Here is a 20953-nt window from a genome sequence, read left to right on the forward strand (position 1 = left end):
GTGTTTTGTTTGTATTATACTGAAATGGCTATCTGACTTTTTTTTGGTAAAGATAATGTTTATCAGATGCTACTATTTTTGCAAATGAATTATGACTTTGTTTCATATGTAATGTACATATCGTGTGTACATGCAGTATGAGAAGCAGGTTTGTAGTAATACTTGGTAATTAACATTATCCATAGATTCTCATTTATATGGCTGAAAATTTCAAAACTATTAACAGTGATTTTCTCTAGTTCAATGGAGGGGATTGCAACTGTCACCAAAAAARCAAAGCATAGGTTATCATCAGCTGCAAATGGATAATGAATCTAGATTGGAAAGAATCTCATGTGAATTGTAATAGGACCCATATGATTAAAAAAAACATCTTTAACCATCAGGGAACCACCAATATAACCTGGGCACAAGTTTGTGCCTTCTATATTCCAAATAATCATACAAATCTAATGACATTCACTAATTTAAACAAGAGTAATGTTTGGAATTCAGTGCCAATGATTTGACTTAAATATGTCTGAACATTCCCTTGTTCAAAGACAACCATTTCTAAAGGCAGAGAGCAACAAAGTAGCATGCTTTACAACATTTTTTTATGGTTCCCAGACTGAAGTTTGCAAATGTTTTGACATTGAAAAACCAACTGAGAAGTGAAATGGGGTTTAAAAATATTAGAGGGGTCTGGCATTGTTTTCTAAGATATCCTGTTGTACAGTATTTAAAGGGATTGTTTTTTCCCCACTCACCAATAAAGTCTACTTTTGATGCATTTTGATCTGGCTGCTGACGTCAGTTGCTATGGGATCCATATTCTTAGCAATTTGAGAAACACAACACAAATTGAGCTCAACATACAGTTGGTATAATAAAATATTCATTTTATTTTGCCAGTTGTACATTCTTAAGAAAAAGGCATGTTTTATTTACAGAAAGATTTGGACCAAGATCACCTAGTAATGCTCAATATACAGTGTAGCTTTGGCCACTGAATGACATCCTGTAGGGAAAGTCTGGGGCAGTATGTACAAAGTATCTCAGAGTAGAAGTGCTGATCTAAGTTCAGGTCCCCCCCCTCCCTCCATGTAATCTTATTCATTGTGATCTAAAAGGCAAAACTGATCCTAAATCAGCACTCCTACTMTGAGACGTGTGATACATATGGATTACGGCCCCTGGTCAAATGACATAAGATCTCACACTGGGAAGAGGTCCTACAATTTTGTCAGTCTGACTTAAACAACCCAGCACAACCTCTGAGGGGACAGAGTATATCCAACAATGAATGTGAGGCTTCACACATGAATGACAGTCCTACAACTGTGTAATTCATGGTTTTAACCAGCCTATTGAACTGCAGTCACAAGAAAGCTCTTTAAAATGTCTCTGTCAAYGGTAGGGCTGGGAATTGCCAGGGACCTCACGATACGATATACTTAGGTGCCAATACGATATGTATWGAGATTCTCACGATTCTATATGTATTGCGATTTGATAATGTGATTTTATTGCAAAATGAGTTTTGATCAGTTATGGAAATAAAAGTGCTGAAAACATTTTAGCTCCCTATCTAAAAAGAAGATGGAGAACAAGCTATGATGGGAACCTGCTGGCATTTTGGTACAGGTACAGCCAACTAGAGCAAAGCAAAGAATATTGCAATATTGTCAAAACGATACGATTTATATCAGCAAAAATAATATCCCAATATGGAACTATCGATACACCCCCATCACTAATCAACGGCTCYTAATCCAAAAAGTCATGGAAGAGTCTGCATTTTCATACATATTAAAAACACACCTTTCAACTTTCAACACATGCCAGTTTTGTACAAATTGTACAGCAGACAATTACATCAAATGAAAAGTTTACAGTGGCTTGTGAAAGTATTCACCCCCTTGACATTTTTCCTATTTTGTTGCCTTACAACCTGGAAATAAAATATATATATATTTTTTTGTGTCATTTGATTTACACAACATGCCTACCAGTTTGAAGATGCAAATTATTTTTTGTGAAACAAACAAATAGAACTAAAAAACAGATAACTTGAGCGTGCATAACTATTCACCCCCCCCAAAGTCAATGCTTTGTAGAACCACCTTTTGCAGCAATTACAGCTGCAAGTGTCTTGGGGTATGTCTCTATGAGCTTGGCACATCTAGCCACTGGGATTTTTGCCCATTTTTCAAGGCAAACTGCTCCAGCTCTTTCAAGTTGGATGAGTTCCGCTGCTGTACAGCATTCTTTAAGTCATACCACAGATTCTCAATTGGATTGAGGTCTGGGCTTTGACTAGGCCATTCCAAGACATTTAAATGTTTCCCCTTTAAACCACTCAAGTGTTGCTTTAGCAGTATGCTTAGTGTCATTGTCCTGCTGGAAGGTGAACCTCTTTCCCAGTCTCAAATCTCTGGAAGACTGAAACGGGTTTCCCTCAAGAATTTCCCTGTATTTAGCACCATCCATTATTCCTTCAATTCTGACCAGTTTCCCAGTCCCTGCCAATGAAAAACATCCCCACAGTGAAGCATGGTGGTGAGATGTGTTGGGTTTGCGCCAGACATAGCGTTTTCCTTGATGGCCAAAAAGCTCAATTTTAGTCTCATCTGACCAGAGWACCTTCTTCCATATGTTTGGGGAGTCTCCCACATGCCTTTTGGCGAACACCAAACATGTTTGCTTATTTTTTTCTTTAAGCAATGTTTTTTTTTCTGGCCACTCTTCTGTAAAGCCCAGCTCTGTGAAGTGTACGGCTTAAAGTGGTCCTATGGACAGATACTCCAATCTCCGCTGTGGAGCTTTGCAGCTCCTTCAGGGTTATCTTTGGTCTCTTTGTTGTCTCTCTGATTAATGCTCTCCTTGCCTGGTCTGTGAGTTTTGGTGGGCAGCCCTTTCTTGGCAGGTTTGTTGTGGTGCCATATTCTTTCAATTTTTAATAATCGATTTAATGGTGCTTCGTGGGATGTTTAAAGTTTCCGATATTCYTTTATAACCCAACCCTGATCTGTACTTCTCCACAACTTTGTCCCTGACCTGTTTGGAGAGCTCCTTGGTCTTCATGGTGCCGCTTGCTTGGTGGTGCCCCTTGCTTAGTGGTGTTGTAGACTCTGGGGCCTTTCAGAATAGGTGTATATATACTGAGATCATGTGACAGATCATGTGACACTTAGATTGCACACAGGTGGACTTTATTTAACTAATTATGTGACTTCTGAAGGTAATTGGTTGCACCAGATCTTATTTAGGGGCTTCATCGCAAAGGAGGTGAATACGTATGCATGCACCACTTTTCCGTTTGTTATTTTTTAGAATTTCACTTCACCATTTTAGACTATTTTGTGTATGTCCATTACATGAAATAAAAATCCATTTAAATTACAGGTTGTAATGCAACAAAATAGGGAAAACACCAAGGGGGATGAATACTTTTGCAAGGCGCTGTACACTCATGGGAGACAGTGTTTATGTTTTTTTAAATATGGCACACAATTTGATTCTAGTGTTGTATACTAAAACCAAATAACTAAGAAAAACTGCAAACAGGTTACAAACAAATTAAACATAATGTCCCAACCCGAATGAATAGTGTTTGATGAAATAGGGTTGAATATTAAAACACACCAAATATTTACATTGTCCATTTAAAATGCCAGAAATAACGTTTAATTGTCATGATGGCACTACTGGAACAAAATCAACTTAATTATTATTCTTTGTCGTGCAATTGTCCTTCTCACACTTGCACTCCATGCGCACACACTTTTTAGGTGATCCAGACATGTGGCCCTTTTTAGGTGATCCAGACATGTGGCCCTTTTTAGGTGATCCAGACATGTGGGCCTTTTTAGGTGATCCAGACATGTGGACCCTTTTAGTTGATCCAGACATGTGGACCCTTTTAGGTGATCCAGACATGTGGGCTCTTTTAGGTGATCTAGACATGTGGGCCCTTTTAGGTGATCCAGACATGTGGGCCTTTTTAGGTGATCCAGACATGTGGCCCTTTTTAGGTGATCCAGACATGTGGCCCTTTTTAGGTGATCCAGACATGTGGGCCCTTTTAGGTGATCCAGACATGTGGGCCTTTTTAGGTGATCCAGACATGTGGCCCTTTAGGTGATCCAGACATGTGGGCCTCTTAGGTGATCCAGACAGTTAGGTGCGAGCCTTTTTAGGTGATCCAGGTCATGTGGGCCGTTTTAGGTGATCCAGTCATACTGAAATTGGAGTCCATCTTAGTTCTCTCCACATCTATTGGATCAACCCCCCCCCCCCCCCTCCTTCCTCCCCAATTTCGATCTTGTCTTATCGCTGTTAACTCCCCAATGGGCTCGGGAGAGGCGAAGGTGGAGTCATGCGTCCTCCGAAACATGCCTAACCTCACTCCTTAACACCCGCCAGCTTAACCCGGAAGCCAGCCGCACCAATGTGTCGGAGGAAACACCGTTCAACTAGCGACCGGGGTGAGCCTGCAGGCTCCCGGCCCGCCACAAGGAGTCGCTAGAGCGTGATGAGCCAAGTAATCCCCCCCGGCCAAACCCTCCCCTAACCTGGACGACGCTGGGCCAATTGTGCACCGCCCTATGGGACTCCCGGCCATGGACAGTTGTGGCACAGCCCGGGAATAAACCCGGGTCTGTAGTAACGCCTCTAACACTGCGATGCAGTGCCTTAGACTGCTGCGCCACTCAGGAAGCCCAAAGCAACCCGTTTAAAGATATCACATATCTACAACCTAAATGGATTCTGAATCTTACATTAACCTTACCACCAGCTCTATTCAGACATATTCATTAATGTTCCATTTTGTATCCTCTCAAAAATGTAAATCGACTGTATTTCCATCTTTTATTTCAGCGATCTGTGGATATACAGTATGATATATCAGATGAAACCTACTCTGCATATTGTAGTCGAAGGTGAGCTCCTCCCCAGCGCTGAGACCATGGTTTGAGAAGAAAGTCAGGCGTGGTAGTTTCTCATCCAGGTTGACTATGAATACATTACATTGTACACCTGCAGGTTCGGGTTGCACTTTGGGACAGATGTCAGGAAAGGATAGGTCTAATGATTAAGTGTTCTCAAATGTGAAATTCTTTGATAAGTATCAGATACAGGGTTGGGGGTATATTCCCTTTCAATTCAGCAAGTACTTAACTGAATTGAAATGGAGTTGACCCCATACCAGTACGTTTCCCTTCCCCCACTCACACTGTGGCTGACGAAGTGAGAGAGGTTTCCGTAGCGAGCAGCGTCAACAGTGTACTCATCCTCAACATAGTCCAGGTCAAACAGGTACGTTGCTCCCTGTCTGTCAGAGACCTGACCCCGCCTCTCTGCCTCCTCTAGTGATGACCTGGATGGAACACAACACAGCCAATCACAACAGAGAACAACCATAATAATGGCTGGCTGTATTACAGCCAGGATACACACAGTGCTGCATGAGATAATGAAAACCACTAGTAGTATGTTGTTTGATTGTCAACTGTGACAGCTGCCAGTGATATTAACTGTGCACCAAATAATCTCTATAATCCAAGTTGCTTTTCTTACCTCTCCGACATACTCCATGACGAAGGAATGCCTTTTGATATGCTCAGAGGTGCGTACGCCCCACCCCCGCCCGTTGTCTGTTTTGAAGATGCAGAGGGTATGCTGGATCCCTTTCTGTACCACTCTGTTGGGACAGCCTGGTCCACAGCGACACTTCTGGTTGCACTCATAGATGGGCTCCCCAGGCTTAATCTTCACCTGCCCATACTCGTTGTAGGAAAAGCCATGGCCCGATACTCCTGGGCAGCAACCGCCCACAGGGTTCTCCAAACAGCTGGTGCACTCGCACCCCACTGCCACCGTTGTCACCGAAATGCCCTCACCCACCTAGGAGAGATTGCTACATACTAGACTGAGTGATAAAGAGGGTAGCATCCCTACAGTTGAAACATGTCTTGGATACAAAGTACTGKTGAAACACGAGCCCTTGCACACCTTGTATCCATTGATGTAGGTAAAGTTCTTTGGAGGGCCCTCCAGGTCCACACGGTTGATGACCAGGATGCATTTGGTGAGGCCCCCGACACTGTTGATCTGGGCCTCCCACCTCTGCAGGGTCTGCCGATGCCTGGCTCTCTGCTCCAGGTAAGATGAGAGCTCTGGTTCAAACCCGGTTGGGGACCACAGTCTTTTTCTGTCTCTGCAGCTCCAGGAAGACATCGTCCTAGAACTGACGTAGGAGCTCCACACACCTGAGTTTTTTTCTTGGCTCCAAGGTGTTCATGTGATCTGGGTAACCCTTACATTTAACCAGGTAGAGCTCCCTCTCCTAGGAAAAAAACAGCCGCTGACAAGGAGTCAGACTGAACTCTGGTGCCCCTATGACAAAGTAGACATCTCCTAAAATCACTTTATTTGGCCAATTGTACACAAGGTCCAACGGAAATGTGACTTCTATTTATCCCAACCCCTCTGGAAGACACATATACATATACAGGCCGGAGAGGTTGGAACAGGGAAGCAGTTCTCTCTCAATTACAGATGGATGCTTTCAGTGGCAGTCAGACATTACCAGCACTGTAAATTACATCAATTAAAGCTGGATCAATATAATCTCCAACTACCAAAATCAAACCATAGCATAGCTAGCAGTGGTGTAAAGTATATAAGTAAAAATACTTTAAAGTACTACTTATGTCGTTTTTTGAGGTAACTGTACTTTACTATGTATATTTTTGACAACTTTTACTCTACTACATTCCTAAAGAAAATAATATACTTTTTACTCCATACATTTTCCCTGATACCCAAAAGTACTTGTTACATTTTGAATGATTAGCAGGTCAGGAAAATTGTCAAATTACACACGTATCAAGAGAACATACCTGGTCATCCCTACTGCCTCTGATCTGGCAGACTCACTAAACACAAATACATTTACATTACATTTAAGTCATTTAGCAGACGCTCTTATCCAGAGCGACTTACAAATTGGTGCATTCACCTTATGATATCCAGTGGAACAACCACTTTACAATAGTGCATCTAACTCTTGGTGGTTTGTTTGTAAATTATGTCTGAGTGTTGGGAGTGTGCTCCTTGGCTATCCGTGTGTAATATATATATATATATATATATATATATATATATATTAAAATCGTGCCATCTGGTCTGGCTTAATGTAAAAACTTTGAACTTATATATAATTGTTACTTTAATACTTAATTGTTATGGTGCACCGGGGGCTATTTGAAAAACTTGAAAAAGGTTGCCCATTTTCAAACGGCTTCTTACTCAATTCTTGCTCGTACCAATATGGCATATTATTATTTACTGATTGGATAGGAAAACAGTCTCTAGTTTTCTAAAACCGTTTTGAATAATATTTCTCTAAAGTTGGAACAGAACTCTTTTTAAGCCCATTTCCTATCCGGAAGTGAGATTTCCAAACCGATTCTCTCTTCAAGAGCTTGGGTCTTATAAAAGGGCATGTCCTTTAGGGACTGTAGAAACACGTCCATACGCCTCCCCTGGTGTCATGCCGGCAATGAGAGCAGAAATGACTTGATTAATCTTCGTCCTGGGATTTGAACAAACCTCTTGGAGTGAGTTGAGATGTGCGCACTTTATTTTTTTTCCTCGGGGCGCGAAGTTGGACCTGACTCGGCTCCTGGAAAACCCTCGTTAAAGGTCAATATGATCTCTGGCTTTCGATTATTTGATACATGTCCAAATATCATCCAAGTATGTTTTTTCAAATATAGAATTTAAATTATATTATTGAAATTTATTCTGGACTTTAGACGTGATGCGACGCAAGAATTTTGTCAAGAAAGGAGAGGTTAGCGCCGCACGGCCAGTGTGGCTGCTAATTCAAGAGGGAAATCGTTCGTTCTGGATCCAAATAAAGACGGTTCTGAACAAAGGACCATTGCGAGAACATTCTGAGTGGGAAAGATCAACAAAGATAAGGACCAATTGGCGATGCTTTTTCATAATCTGTCGAACTGTGCTATCGCTACCCGTTTGACTTAGAATCAATGCTGCTGTTGTGCTAGGCTATGTAGTAGCTAATATAACGATATATTGTGGGTTCTGCTTAAAAACACTTCAAAAAATCGAAATATTGGCTCTATTCACAAGATCTTTGTCTGTCATTAGCTTATCCACACCAATATAATTTTTCTGAAATGGTTTTTATATGAATGTTGTAATTAGTAAGTTGACGTTGGGTGTCTTGTATTTTCTCTGCGCGTACTCCCTGCGATTTCTGACTTAGCTATGCAATGGTAGCAGTAATGTAAACTGATTAAGCTAAAATTATGCACATTTTTTGAACAAAACATAGATTCTATTGTGTAACATGTTATAGTGACTGTCATCTGAGTAGTTTTTTCTAGGTTATTTAGGTTGGTTCTAGGTTTAGTTAGGTGGCTTGTGCATGCTACTTGCATCCTACTTGTGCTTGTGAAAATGTCTGTCCTCTTTTTTATTTGGTGGTGAGCTAAACATAAATATATGTGGTGTTTTCTCTGTAAAACATTAAGCAAATCGGACATGTTGGCTGGATTCACAAGATGTTTATCTTTCAAATGCTGTATTGGACTTGTTAATGTGTGAAAGTTAAATATAAAAAAAAAATAGATTTTGAATTTCGCGCCCTGCACTTGAGCTGGATGTTGTCATAGGTGTACCGGTGTCGGGCTGCAGCCATAACAGGTTATTAAGTATATTTGAGCAATTACATTTACTTTTGATACTTAAATATATTTCAAACCAAATACTTTTTGACTTTCTCAAGTAGTATTTTACTAGGTGACTTTCACTTTTACTTGAGTCATTATCTATTAAGGTATCTTTACTTTTACTCAAGTCTGACAATTGGGTACTTTTTCCATCACTGATAGTTAGAATTTGTTCTAACCTTCGGTACTCCCGTTGGATTGGCTCTTTTCCTTCCAGGAACAAGTTTCCTCTTGTAGTCACACAGGTACTACACTTCGAAGTCGTGCGTTTGTCTCTTGTTGACCCCCAGATCCAATCACACAATCCCTTCTAGACGACAGACAGAGTGTCTCCAACTGGCTCGCAACTTGGCACTCAGCAGTGAGTTACAAGCCAGTTACACAAAGAGCAACACATGGCTCGCTCCGATCAGGAACTATCATTACGACTCCATTTAGTTATGTTTTCAATCTGTATGTGCATAGCTAGGTTGCTAACTATTTAAATGCGATGGTAGTTATATTCATTACTGTTTAAAGAAAATCAAACAAGGTGCAGCTAACTAGCTACAAGCTAGCTAGGCTAACTTCAAATATATCATAAAATGTGTTGCATCACCATTTTGCTAATCAACTTGATATATTATATTTAAAAATGCGTGCTTATCACAGCACAGCTGTTGTTGCAGATGGAAAGTAAACCAAATCCAACCTTTATTTAGAATTTAGGACATTACATTTTAAATATTCTGCCATCTGTACTTCACTGCCAAAATCCAAGGAGCTCTCGCTAGCCAATGGTTGGGTGGATCCGATTTTAGATTGAAAGCCCAAATGACCAATAGTCTTCTACTGTAGCTCAACCGTGGAAAACAAACATTTTACACATGGTTACATTGTAATAAACACTAGCAATTCAACAAAACAAGCAACTCTCTGTGTGATGTACAGTGGTTATTTTATTCAGTATGTGCATATCATAAATATATTATAGTAATTTGCAACCAGCAAGACTTCAATGACAAACACAGGCTAATGCAAATACAAACACTCACAAAATGTTTTGAGGTCTCATAATTTTGATCAGTCTTTATTGATGCAGTAGTTATTCTGAATTGTCAATACTGATTTCTATGATGGGTTATTGACACATCAAAGTCAAACATATGGGAAATGCTTGAAGGCAAATGCAGAACTTATTGGAATAAATAAGGATAAATAAGGCTGTCAATTAGAATATTTCATTATTCTGCTTCATTACTGCTCTATACCAAGATGTCCTAATCTTGTTTGATCACTTCTGCTCCCGCCTCCAGATGATGACCATGCTTGTGGAGGCCAGTAGACTCTCGTCACAGTTGAAGCTGACGTCCAGCACTGGGCCACCGTGACCCTGCAGCTTGTTGACTATGGCCGTAGTGTTGCGCTCCACATCGAAGAAGTAGACAGGCATCCTCACTGCCAGTCACTGTAATAAAGAGGGAAAAATGGGGAGGGAAAAAAAGAAACACAGGAAAGAGAGACAAGTGAGAGAGAATACTGGTGTGAACGGGGTTGAATGTTTTATCTTTGGCTTCAGTGAGGTGATGTACTGACAACCAGTACACAATTGATGTTCCTAAGTGTGGTGCACTTTTGTTTCTAATATCTATACCAGAGAGTAAGGCAGTGTGAGTGAGGCTCATACCAACACAGGCACCCTGTCTGAACGACATGAGAGGGCAGAAGATGCTGTGTAGGGGTTGRGTGCCATGCTTGATGGGGAAGCTCGTCTTCAGCTGCAGAGTACCTTCATTATCCACCACCCTGTAAAGATGAGAGGGTCACAGAACCAGTCAAACTCAACATGCAGTGCACAGAGTGGATCACACTTTCCTCGTTTATGCGATAGCATACAAGTACGTATCACTGATATTACATACACGTTCCAATGCAAAGTGCAGCAGTTAATGAAACTACGACAGTTAAATTMATTTGTAAGTCTTTGTATTATAACTTATGGAGCCTCTCTCTGTGTGTGTGACCTGTAGAGTAGCAGTTTGTTGACACAGGCATTGATAAGCAGGGATGGGTCTCGGGCTTCTCTGCTGATCCAGGAGCGGGCAGAGATGCTGCAGATGGAACTGCCCTCACTCACCACCAGCCGCTTGGCTTTGGTCAGCTTCCCTGTGGATTGAAATTCAGAGTTGTTAGACACACACAACACTTTCCTATGCTTGTGGCCTAGTACTTTGGGTTGATAAAGCGCTTTATAAATAAAATGAATTCATACTAATTATTCATAAAAAGCAGGGAGGTTTTTCCTCAGTCTACCTGTGGCCATGTCAAACAGGAAGGAGAATATGCTGCCCCTGTCATCCCCGGCCCACAGGATCCTCCCAGGGGCATCAAAGGACAGACAGCACCCGTCCTGTCAGCTTACTAGAACYTCCCTTCACCTTCTTCCATGTGGAGATGTTTACCACCTGCAGTAGGTGCTTACTGTTCCCCACCTGGAGAACAGAACAGAGGTCAGGGGGTCAGGGGGAGCATTGGTGAAGGTCACGGAAGCCGTAATGAAGAGAGTTTGGCCATTGTAGAGACAACGCTTTTACTATGACTCACCACTGTGAGGTTGTTGTTCATGGGCTGGAAGGTGCAGCAGAGCAGTTCACTGGCTTCAGGGTCTCTGACCTCACGGATACACCTCCCATCCTCCGTGTTCCAAATACGCAGCGCCCCGTCCTTTGACGTCGACACGATGACGTCGTTGCTAAGGGACCAAGCGAAGTCGGTGACGGGACCTGCGTGACCCTTCAGGATCACCTTCACACTGGGTGGGGACGAGAACAGGGTCATGATGGACAGGGTGCTGTCCAATGAGCAGCAGGCTAGGAGGTGCTTGTCATCGYTAGCAAACTGCAGCCGTGGAACTAGAGGAGAAGAGGGAACCCAACAAAACATGAGAATAAGACACAGAAATATGTCGGTACTTGCATTGATATCTTTCCATCACACTGTCATTTCCACTCACCTGCAGCGTCCACGTGTTGGTCAAATATGTGGTGCATGCCAGCAAAAGCATAGTTCTCACTCAGTGGTGTCCCCGGCCATGGCACGGCTAGCCTCTGCCACAGAGGTTGGCACCTGAGGGCCTGTAGGCACAAACAAACCAACATTTCCAATCAGGAAGAATCATTTATTACACATTTGACCATCASTCATTGAAATGCTGTGCTTATAAAGATGAAACAATGCAGTGTTTCAAAAGAAAAAAAGAGACTAAAGGATGAATGAAGGTCAGTAAGGAGTGGCTGGGGTTACCTCTCATCGTAGACTGCCCTATTCATCTGGTGTAATATGTAGGAGCCTCTGCTCACCGATCGACGTGACCACGAGCCCCCTGAGCACGGGGGTCCTCCTCAAAGTCCTGTCARGAAAGAGGGTGGGAGAAAGAGCAAGCAGACTTAATGGAGTGAGTGCAAGTGCATGCAGTGAGAGACTTACAGGCCATATAAAAACAATCATCTTCTMAACCTGCCTACATCAACCGAGTCTGCCTATGTTTGTCTTTCTCCCTCCATCTCATTTTACCTTGTCAGCATCTCATCTCAGTCTAATCTTGACTGTTCAAACTACTTAGTGACAGTATTTCTTTCTGTCTGTCTCGCTCTCCCTCTGCCCTCCATGCGGTCCAGTGTGGTACGGGAGCTGCGCACACTGCTGGCCCTGAAGCTGCTCTGCTCAGACAGGGGTCCGTAGCGCAGGCCCAGCAGCTGGCTGCGCAGCCTCACGTAACGCCTGCGCAGCCCCGGCTCAAAGCCACACTTGGAATTCTCCCTGAGCAGCTGGCTGCGCCGGCGGATGTATTGCGTGCGGAACTGTGGGAACGTAGGTGTGCGGTAAGCATTGTATCTGTGGAGGGATCACGGGAAGGGGGTAGTGAGAGAGACAGACAACAGTTATTAGCTACAGTAGGATCTTTGAATGGTCATTTCTCACTTTGTACCTCTCTTTAGATCATTTTGCTTGAACTGAGGACTGATGTATAAGTATTAGGTATACTATTCACTAATACAAACATGCTGACAGCAGTTTTACTACAATCAAGGCCCTTGGCTAGCCTGGTTTAACCAGACTAACGACTGCGCTCACCATTGTTTCAGCAGCGGTCAGTTTGGTTTAACCAGGCTATCCCTAGACAGCAATCCATGCAAGATTTGTATCAGTAGACTTGTTTGTATCAGTACTCTGAGGCCATGCTGTGCCACCAGTTCTTTAAATTAGAGACTTACCTTGCRTCCACTGCCAACACCTGCTGCCAAACTGCAGCCATTCCACAAACATTCAAGGTAGAGAAGACGCCACGGCCAGGGCAGATATCAGATCCCTATCAACACAAACAGCACAGCTAATTAGATAATGTTAGGGGAGTAAGCTACATGAAGGCTAATTCAATTTAGCCTTCAGAGTCCAGTGTGTGGTACAGAACACTGTCAGCTATAGCGGCATTGATCACGGGATCTAGCTACAGCGGCATTGATCACAGGATCTAGCTACAGCGGCATTGATCACGGGATCTAGCTACAGCGGCAAAGAAAGCCAGCATTGGGCACAGTGTAATGTAATTTGTGTTCCAGATGGTAGCTACTCTGTCATAACAGGACAGGTAGAAACAGACACAATCCAGCGATTGACTTCTTGACATTAAAGGGTTGCCCTATTATAACGACAGCTACATTGTTAGTCACAGAATATCAATGACAAAAGACAGAAACGGGGCCGAAATGTTTTATGTAGATGCCACAAAACGAACTTGCTAGTCTATGAGACTGCTCACGAACGTCGGCTTCAAAGTGCTTATACTATGTGAAAACAGCTATGCTAGCCCTTGATCATGACTCAGTTCCATTACATATACAAAAGTATGTGGACACCCCTTCAAATTAGTGGATTCGGCTATTTCAGACACACCCATTGCTGACAGGTGTATAAAAATCGAGCAAACAGCCTTGCAATCTCCAAAGACAAACATTGGAAGTAGAATGTTCTTACTGAAGAGCTAAGTAACATTCAACTTGGCACCGTCATAGGATGCCACTTTTCCAACAAGTCAGTTCATCAAATTTCTTCCCTGCTAGAGCTGCACCGGTCAATTGTAAGTGCTGTTATTGTGAAGTGGAAACGTCTAGGAGCAACAACAGATCAGCCGCAAAGTGGTAGGCCACACAAACGAACAGAATGGGAGCGCCGAGTGCTGAAGCGTGTAAAAATGTCTGCCCTCTGTTGCAACACTCACTACTGAGTTCCAAACTGCCTCTGGAAGCAACGTCAGCAAAATAACTGTTCATCGGGAGCTTCATGAAATGTTTTTCCATGGCCGAGCAGCCGCACACAAGCCTAAGATCCCCATGCGCAATGCCAAGCGTTGGCTGGAGTGGTGTAAAGCTCGCTGCCATTGGACTCTGGAGCATTGGAAACGCATTCGCTGGAGTGATGAATCACGCTTTACCATCTGACAGTCCGACAGACAAGCCTGGACTTGATGGATGCCAGGAGAACGCTACCTTCCCCAATGCATAGTGCCAACTGTAAAGTTTGGTGTAGAAGGCGTAATGGTCTGGGGCTGTTTTTCAGGGTTTGGGCTAGGCCCCTTAGTTGCAGAGAAGGGAAATCTTAACGCTACAGCATACAATTACATTCTAGATCTAGACTATTCTGTGCTTCCAACTTTGTGGCAACAGTTTAGGGAATGCCCTTTCCTGTTTCAGCATGACAATGCCCCAATGCACAAAGTGAGGTCCATACATGAAATGGTTTGTAGAGATCGGTGTCGAAGAACTTGACTGGCCTGCACAGAGCCCTGACCTCAAACACCTTTGGGATGAATTGGAATGCTGACTGTGAGCCAGGTATATCGCCAAACATCAGTGCCTCACTAATGCTCTTGTGACTGAATGGAAGCAAGTCCCCGCAGCAATGTTCAAACATCTAGTGGAAAGCCTTCCCTGAAGAGTGGAGGCTGTTATAGCAGCAAAGGGGGGACCAACTCCATATTAATGCCCATCATTTTGGAATGAGATAATCGACGAGCAGCTGTYCACACTTTTGGTCATGTAGTGTAAGTCATTGAAGAAGGGGTCTTCTGCAGGGGGAAGTTTTGTTAAGACTAGAGCTGCAACGATTGGTCTGAACACTAACATGCATTGCTTGCCTTAAGTTTTTGAAGCATAAGGACCTTATCTTTCATATCAGCAAGAAATAATTTTCAAAAAATAAAAGGTTAAATTGATACACACCTTTATAGGGTTAGGGTTCCCACATGGCCATATTTCCATGTTTGAGCGCTTGTAAAGATGAAAGACAGAGTGGACTACCCGTGCTAATTAGTTATCTGCGTCTTAGAACACCTGTGTCTAAAGGGAAGACAGACACCACAAATGTGTTGTCACTGAAAAATACCGTCACTGCGTTAAAACACTGTACAGTAAGTGTCTGCGGAATTTGTGAAATTATTTTTGATGTGATATAAAAGTAGAGGGTTATGTTTCTAGAACCGTACCGCAATTGAGAATCAATTCACGTTTAGATAAAGAATTTGGTTGTTTTTGCTTCCAAAGCCAATTTGCCCTTTAAAAATAACATGTAAGGTCCCTGTACTAAGGAGTAACTTAAGTTAATGTTAGGCTCCTTTAGTCAAATATTGGGCTAGTTACAGTTGCTTGCTAGCCATGTCTGATCAATAACTGGACGCCCCTGTCCTCAAATGCTACTTAGCGTACTGATTTTGTTTATTTCTTCAAAAGCAATTTAAACTATGTCCTTTTCCATAAAAATAACGGTCAACATATAAAGAAAACTTCACAGATAGCGTTTCGCTGTCAGTGTCAAATTGTGACACCATTGATCCTGCCCACGTGCGCAGCTACGCTGACTTGTAAAACGTATGGCTGGCGCAGTATTGTTTAATGCAAGCCCGACGTCCGTACACTTATGACAACAGCCAGCTCAAGTGCAGGGCGCGAAATTCTAAATATATTTTTTAGAAATATTTAACTTTCACACATTAACAAGTCCAATACAGCATTCGAAAGATAAACATCTTGTGAATCCAGCCAACATGTCYRATTTTTWAAATGTTTTACAGCGAAAACACCACGTATATTTATGTTAGCTCACCACCAAATACAAAAAAGGACAGACATTTTTCACAGCACAGGTAGCATGCACAAAACCAACATAACTAACCAAGATCCAACCAAACTAACCAAGAAACAACTTCATCAGATGACAGTCCTATAACATGTTACACAATAAATCTATGTTTTGTTCGGAAAATGTGCATATTTGAGGTATAAATCAGTTTTACATTGCTGCTACCATCACAGCTACCGTCAGAAATAGCACCGAAGCAGCCAGAGTAATTACAGACACCAACGTCAAATACCTAAATACTCATCATAAAACATTTCTGAAAAATACATGGTGTACAGGAAATGAAAGACAGGCATCTTGTGATTCCAGCCAATATTTCCGATTTATTAAGTGTTTTACAGCGAAAACACAATATAGCATTATATTAGCTTATCACAATAGCCAGAAACACAAAGCCATTTCCCAGCAGCAAAAGTTAGCGATCGTAACAAACCAGCAAAAGATATACAATTTTTTTACTAACCTTGATAAGCTTCATCAGATGACAGTCCTATAACATCAGGTTATACATACACTTATGCTTTGTTCGAAAATGTGCATATTTAGAGCGGAAATCAGTGGTTATACATTGTGCTAACGTAGCATCTTTTTCCCACAACGTCCGGATATTTATCTGACACTCACATATTCTGACCAAATAACTATTTATAAACATGACTAAAAAATACATGTTGTATAGGAAATGATAGATACACTAGTTCTTAATGCAATCGCAGTGTTAGAATTCTAAAAATAACTAATTACGACATAAGGCTTACGTTATGGCGAGAGAGTGCCCAAAACCTGGGCGCAAAACTAATAGTACACAGTTCGACAGATATATGAAATAGCATCATAAAAGGTCCTACTTTTGATGAGCTTCCATCAGAATGTTGTACAAGGGGTCCTTTGTCCAGAACAATCGTTGTTTGGATTTAGAACGTCCTCTTCTCCAGTCAATTAGCACAGAAAGCTACCAAAGTGGCGCGAAGCTCTCCTTCCTGAACATACGCAGACAAAGCAACACGCCTAACGTCCCGAAAATTTTCAATAATCTAAAAAACTATATTGAAAAAACATACTTTACGATGATATTGTCACATGTATCAAATAAAATCAAAGCCGGAGATAGTAGTCGCCTATAACGACAGCTTTCCAGAAGCAATTCCAGGTCCATCCTCGCGCTTTCCAGAAACAGGAAATGGGTGACACGTCATTCCAAGAGGATTTTATCCACCTCAGACCAAGATAAACACTCAAATTTCTTCTCTCACTGCCTCTTGACATCTAGTGGAAGGTGTATGACGTGCATGTATACTAATACGTATCATGCCCATTTATAGGCAGGCCCTAGAACAGAGCATCGTTTTCAGACTTTCCACTTCCTGGTCAGGAAGTTTGCTGCCAAATGAGTTCTGTTTTACTCACAGATATAATTCAAACGGTTTTAGAAACTAGAGAGTGTTTTCTATCCAATAGTAATAATAATAYGCATATTGTACGAGCAAGAATTGAGTACGAGGCCGTTTGAAATGGGCACCTTTTATCAGAGCTACTCAATACTGCCCCTGCAGCCCAAACAGGTTAAACGCAATCAATATGAATTACAAATCAAATAATACGTCTGTACGCCAAAATGTATGTACGCAGAGTTCGTACAGTCTTTAATAAACCAGGAAACCATGGCAAATAGGGCATTTCCCAAAGAAATGCCTAAGCGTTTTGTGTTTTTTTTCCAAGTTTTGCTTAGCTCTGTTGTTTATTTTCCAATACCCAGCATATTCAACATGTATTATATAGTAATGGTTGTATATCAATTACACCTACTGTAGTTGAAAAAAGTGTAGCGACCCTCACAGACAGCTGTGTGTTATGTGTTAGGCTAGTAGGTGGTTGTGTTGTACTGACCAGTACCCAGTGTTCGCGGGGTCCGACATGTCAATCAACCTGCTATCTGCCAATCACGGGAATGCCTGAAATGTTCTGATGCCGGGCATCCTGGCGGTTGGCGGAGTGGCGTGGAGGGGGGTTGGAGCATTGGAAGTTAAGACCAGGTTTAGCCTTTGTTCTCTCTCTTTACGTCTGGGCTTCACAAGAGAAGGTCATGATTGGCTTGTGGGGTATCTGTCATTTATTTGGCGTAGGCTACGGCCAAACAGTAGCCTGTGTAAAGTTGGTTTAATAAACCGTCAATTCGCAAACTCAATCCTCTGTCTGGACAATTGTTCATTTATGATCTAGTCAGGTCATTACAAAAGCTTGCCCAGTTTTCCAATAGTTTTTTACTGGTTCCACTTCTGTATTTCATCACTAGGTGGAGACCTTGACCGCAACACACCACACCCTGAGTACCAACCTGTATGGTCTACCACTGTCTCTCATTAGCGCCACCATCTGAAGAGTTTTATCCCTAATTGTCTTCCCCATGCCCTATATGAACTTGTCCATTTCCTTTGTGAATATTCTGAAGAAAAACAATATTGGGGATAGCTTAGTGAGATCTGACCTGACCACTCAGACACTCTTTACACCAGTGGAGGCTGCTGAGGGGAGGACGGCTCATAATAATGTCTGGAATGGAGCAAATTGAATGGCATCAAACACATGGAAACCATGTGTTTAATGTATTTGATAACATTCCACCAATTCTGCTCCACCCGTTACCACGACCCCATCCTCCCAAATTAAGGTGCCACCAACCTCCTGTGCTTGACACCCATTCCAAATGGGAATTACAAATGTGGCTCATGCGCACAGTGCAATAGCACTATAAAAACATCCTYCTTCAGACACCCACATACAGGTAAAGAAAAAACTCCCTGTTAGGTGTATCATCTCATGCAAGACAAAGTGAGTAATCTCTCTCATCACCTGTTCATGTGGGAAAGCCTACATAGGATAAATGACAAGACAATTAAAACAAGGCATAGCCGAACACYGCAGCTCAATCAGGTGTAAGAACACTGACTATTCAGAAGCAGCTCACTTTATTGAAACTAACCATCTCCTCCCTCAAAACACAGGTATTGAGCATGTTACTCTACCAAGGAGAGGAGGTAACATCGAGATCCTATTACTACAGAGGGAGGCCTACTGGATTAAAAAAAACATTGAACCCTAGTGGTCTGAATATTGACTTTGATCTCAGGCCCTTAAGAACAATTCTCCTTTTTCAATCAATAAGTCTGATAAATGAATATATTCTTTCTACAGTTTATCAGTTTACACCCAATGTTCCCCTTTTGATGATGCTTATTATGCATTCTGGTTGAACCAAAAGATTATCAGTTTACACCCAATGTTCCCCTTTTGATGATGCTTATTATGCATTCTGGTTGAACCAAAAGATTACATGTAACCAAAAATTTAAATGAAATTGGAAACAATTAAATGTATGTATGTTGATGCTAATATGATGTAAAATATCTCATTATGTTGCCATATGATAATAATAGCCTAGTGTACTCAACATGCTGTAAAATATTGTCTTTTAACAGTTTCCCTCAATTAATTCTCATCAACTTAATAATTATGGCACAGCCCTCACTATTGACATTGGTGGCACTAATTGCACTGTTTGCTTGAACCAGGTTATATAGACATTCGTGACATTACACTGAAGAAGGCAGTGATGCCGAAACATTCGTGGTTTACCCAATAAATTACTAGGAGTTTATATATAAAATGTGGACTCTCTTTATTTATTTTTTATAGCTTACAGTTTATTCACCGTTAGTCAGCACCTCTACACAAAGTCATTTATCTGGTTGTGCTCCTGCTCATCCTTTTTATTAGACTTCAGCGCTTTTCATAACAATCTAAAAGTGCTTCAAAAGCAAAAACATAAATAATACATATACATAATATTATCTCTATGTAGGCCAGTATGGCTAAAATAATAGCCTATGACAAAACAATTTATTGTTGTTTGAGGACAATGAGGACAATTTGAGGACAATGACACAGCTCATCGTCCATACAATGGTGGGATTATGAGTTTGGGTCGCGTGCTCAGACGTTTCGCCTGAGCTCAGCAAAGGCCCGCAGGACAGTGTGCCTCTCGCGCGGCTGACGGGGCTCTTTGCTTTTTCCCTGCGCTCTTTCACGAAGGGGCCCCGGTGAAGGGAGCATTCAGGTGCTGGAGCCATAAATGAGCGATTTGGACGCCACATAAGCACTGAGTTTTCTAAATTACACACAGACTTTGGAGCACAGCCAAAATGCCCGGAACAAAAGGTATTTCTAAAGTAGTTTTTATGCTTTCATGTAGCCTATATATTTGTATTAGGCTATAGCATATTATTATTATTATTTTATAGAAAATAAATTATTATATATAAAGGCTTTTCTCAAGGTAGTGTATAATGTAGTGAATTTAGGCCAATGCTATATTTGTGTTTTATTCTATTCATGAACTGTCAAAAGCTAAATGATGAATTTGGGACTATCCATCTAGATCAATTGGACTCAGTAATAAAGTAAAAGATAAAACGTGTTAAATTCCCTAAGTCTCCCCTACAGTCATAAATTGACTTGACTATGTGAACGTTATTGCAAAATTGAAAAGAAAATGCACCCTCTTCTTACCTGGAACATCATGAAGAGAACAGTTATTCTAAAGACGAATAAATCAACATTCTTTCATCATTTGCAGGTAACAAATCTGACAAGAAATCAGCTACCAAGGTAAGAACAAGAAACCAGTACATAGTTAGACATAGTTAGACATTCAAGTTTGAGTTTCTCTAAATTTAATTTCCCCCCATTTAATCTCCACAGCAACCTCAGAGTCCTAAGGAGCAACCGAAGAAAGCTGATCAGAAAGGAGATGATAACAAAAAGCAAGGAGGTAAGCATTAGACTAATCTAGGACCGAGGGTAGGAGCATCATGGTCTTTAAAACAGCCTCATGTACAAGGTTTYGTTTTCTAAGTTTAAGTAAACTCAATCCAGTCCTTGCTCTCAAAATGATTGGAGAGAGCTGGACCAAATGAATTACAGTTGGCTATCACTACCCATTGTTATGTGAGAAGCATGACCTCTGTCTATTTCTG

General features: G+C 41.6%; 2 pseudogenes; both read right to left on the bottom strand.

The window, feature by feature from the left end:
- Positions 1–4517: 4517 nt before the first annotated feature.
- LOC111976293 (histone-lysine N-methyltransferase SUV39H1-like) lies at positions 4518–9801 on the bottom strand (annotated as a pseudogene).
- A 201-nt stretch (positions 9802–10002) lies between these two features.
- Positions 10003–13041, bottom strand: LOC111977282 (WD repeat-containing protein 13-like; annotated as a pseudogene).
- Between the last annotated feature and the right edge of the window lie 7912 nt (positions 13042–20953).

The sequence above is a fragment of the Salvelinus sp. IW2-2015 genome, linkage group LG17, assembly GCF_002910315.2.
Source record: "Salvelinus sp. IW2-2015 linkage group LG17, ASM291031v2, whole genome shotgun sequence".
In the NCBI taxonomy this organism is placed as follows: Eukaryota; Metazoa; Chordata; class Actinopteri; order Salmoniformes; family Salmonidae; genus Salvelinus; species Salvelinus sp. IW2-2015.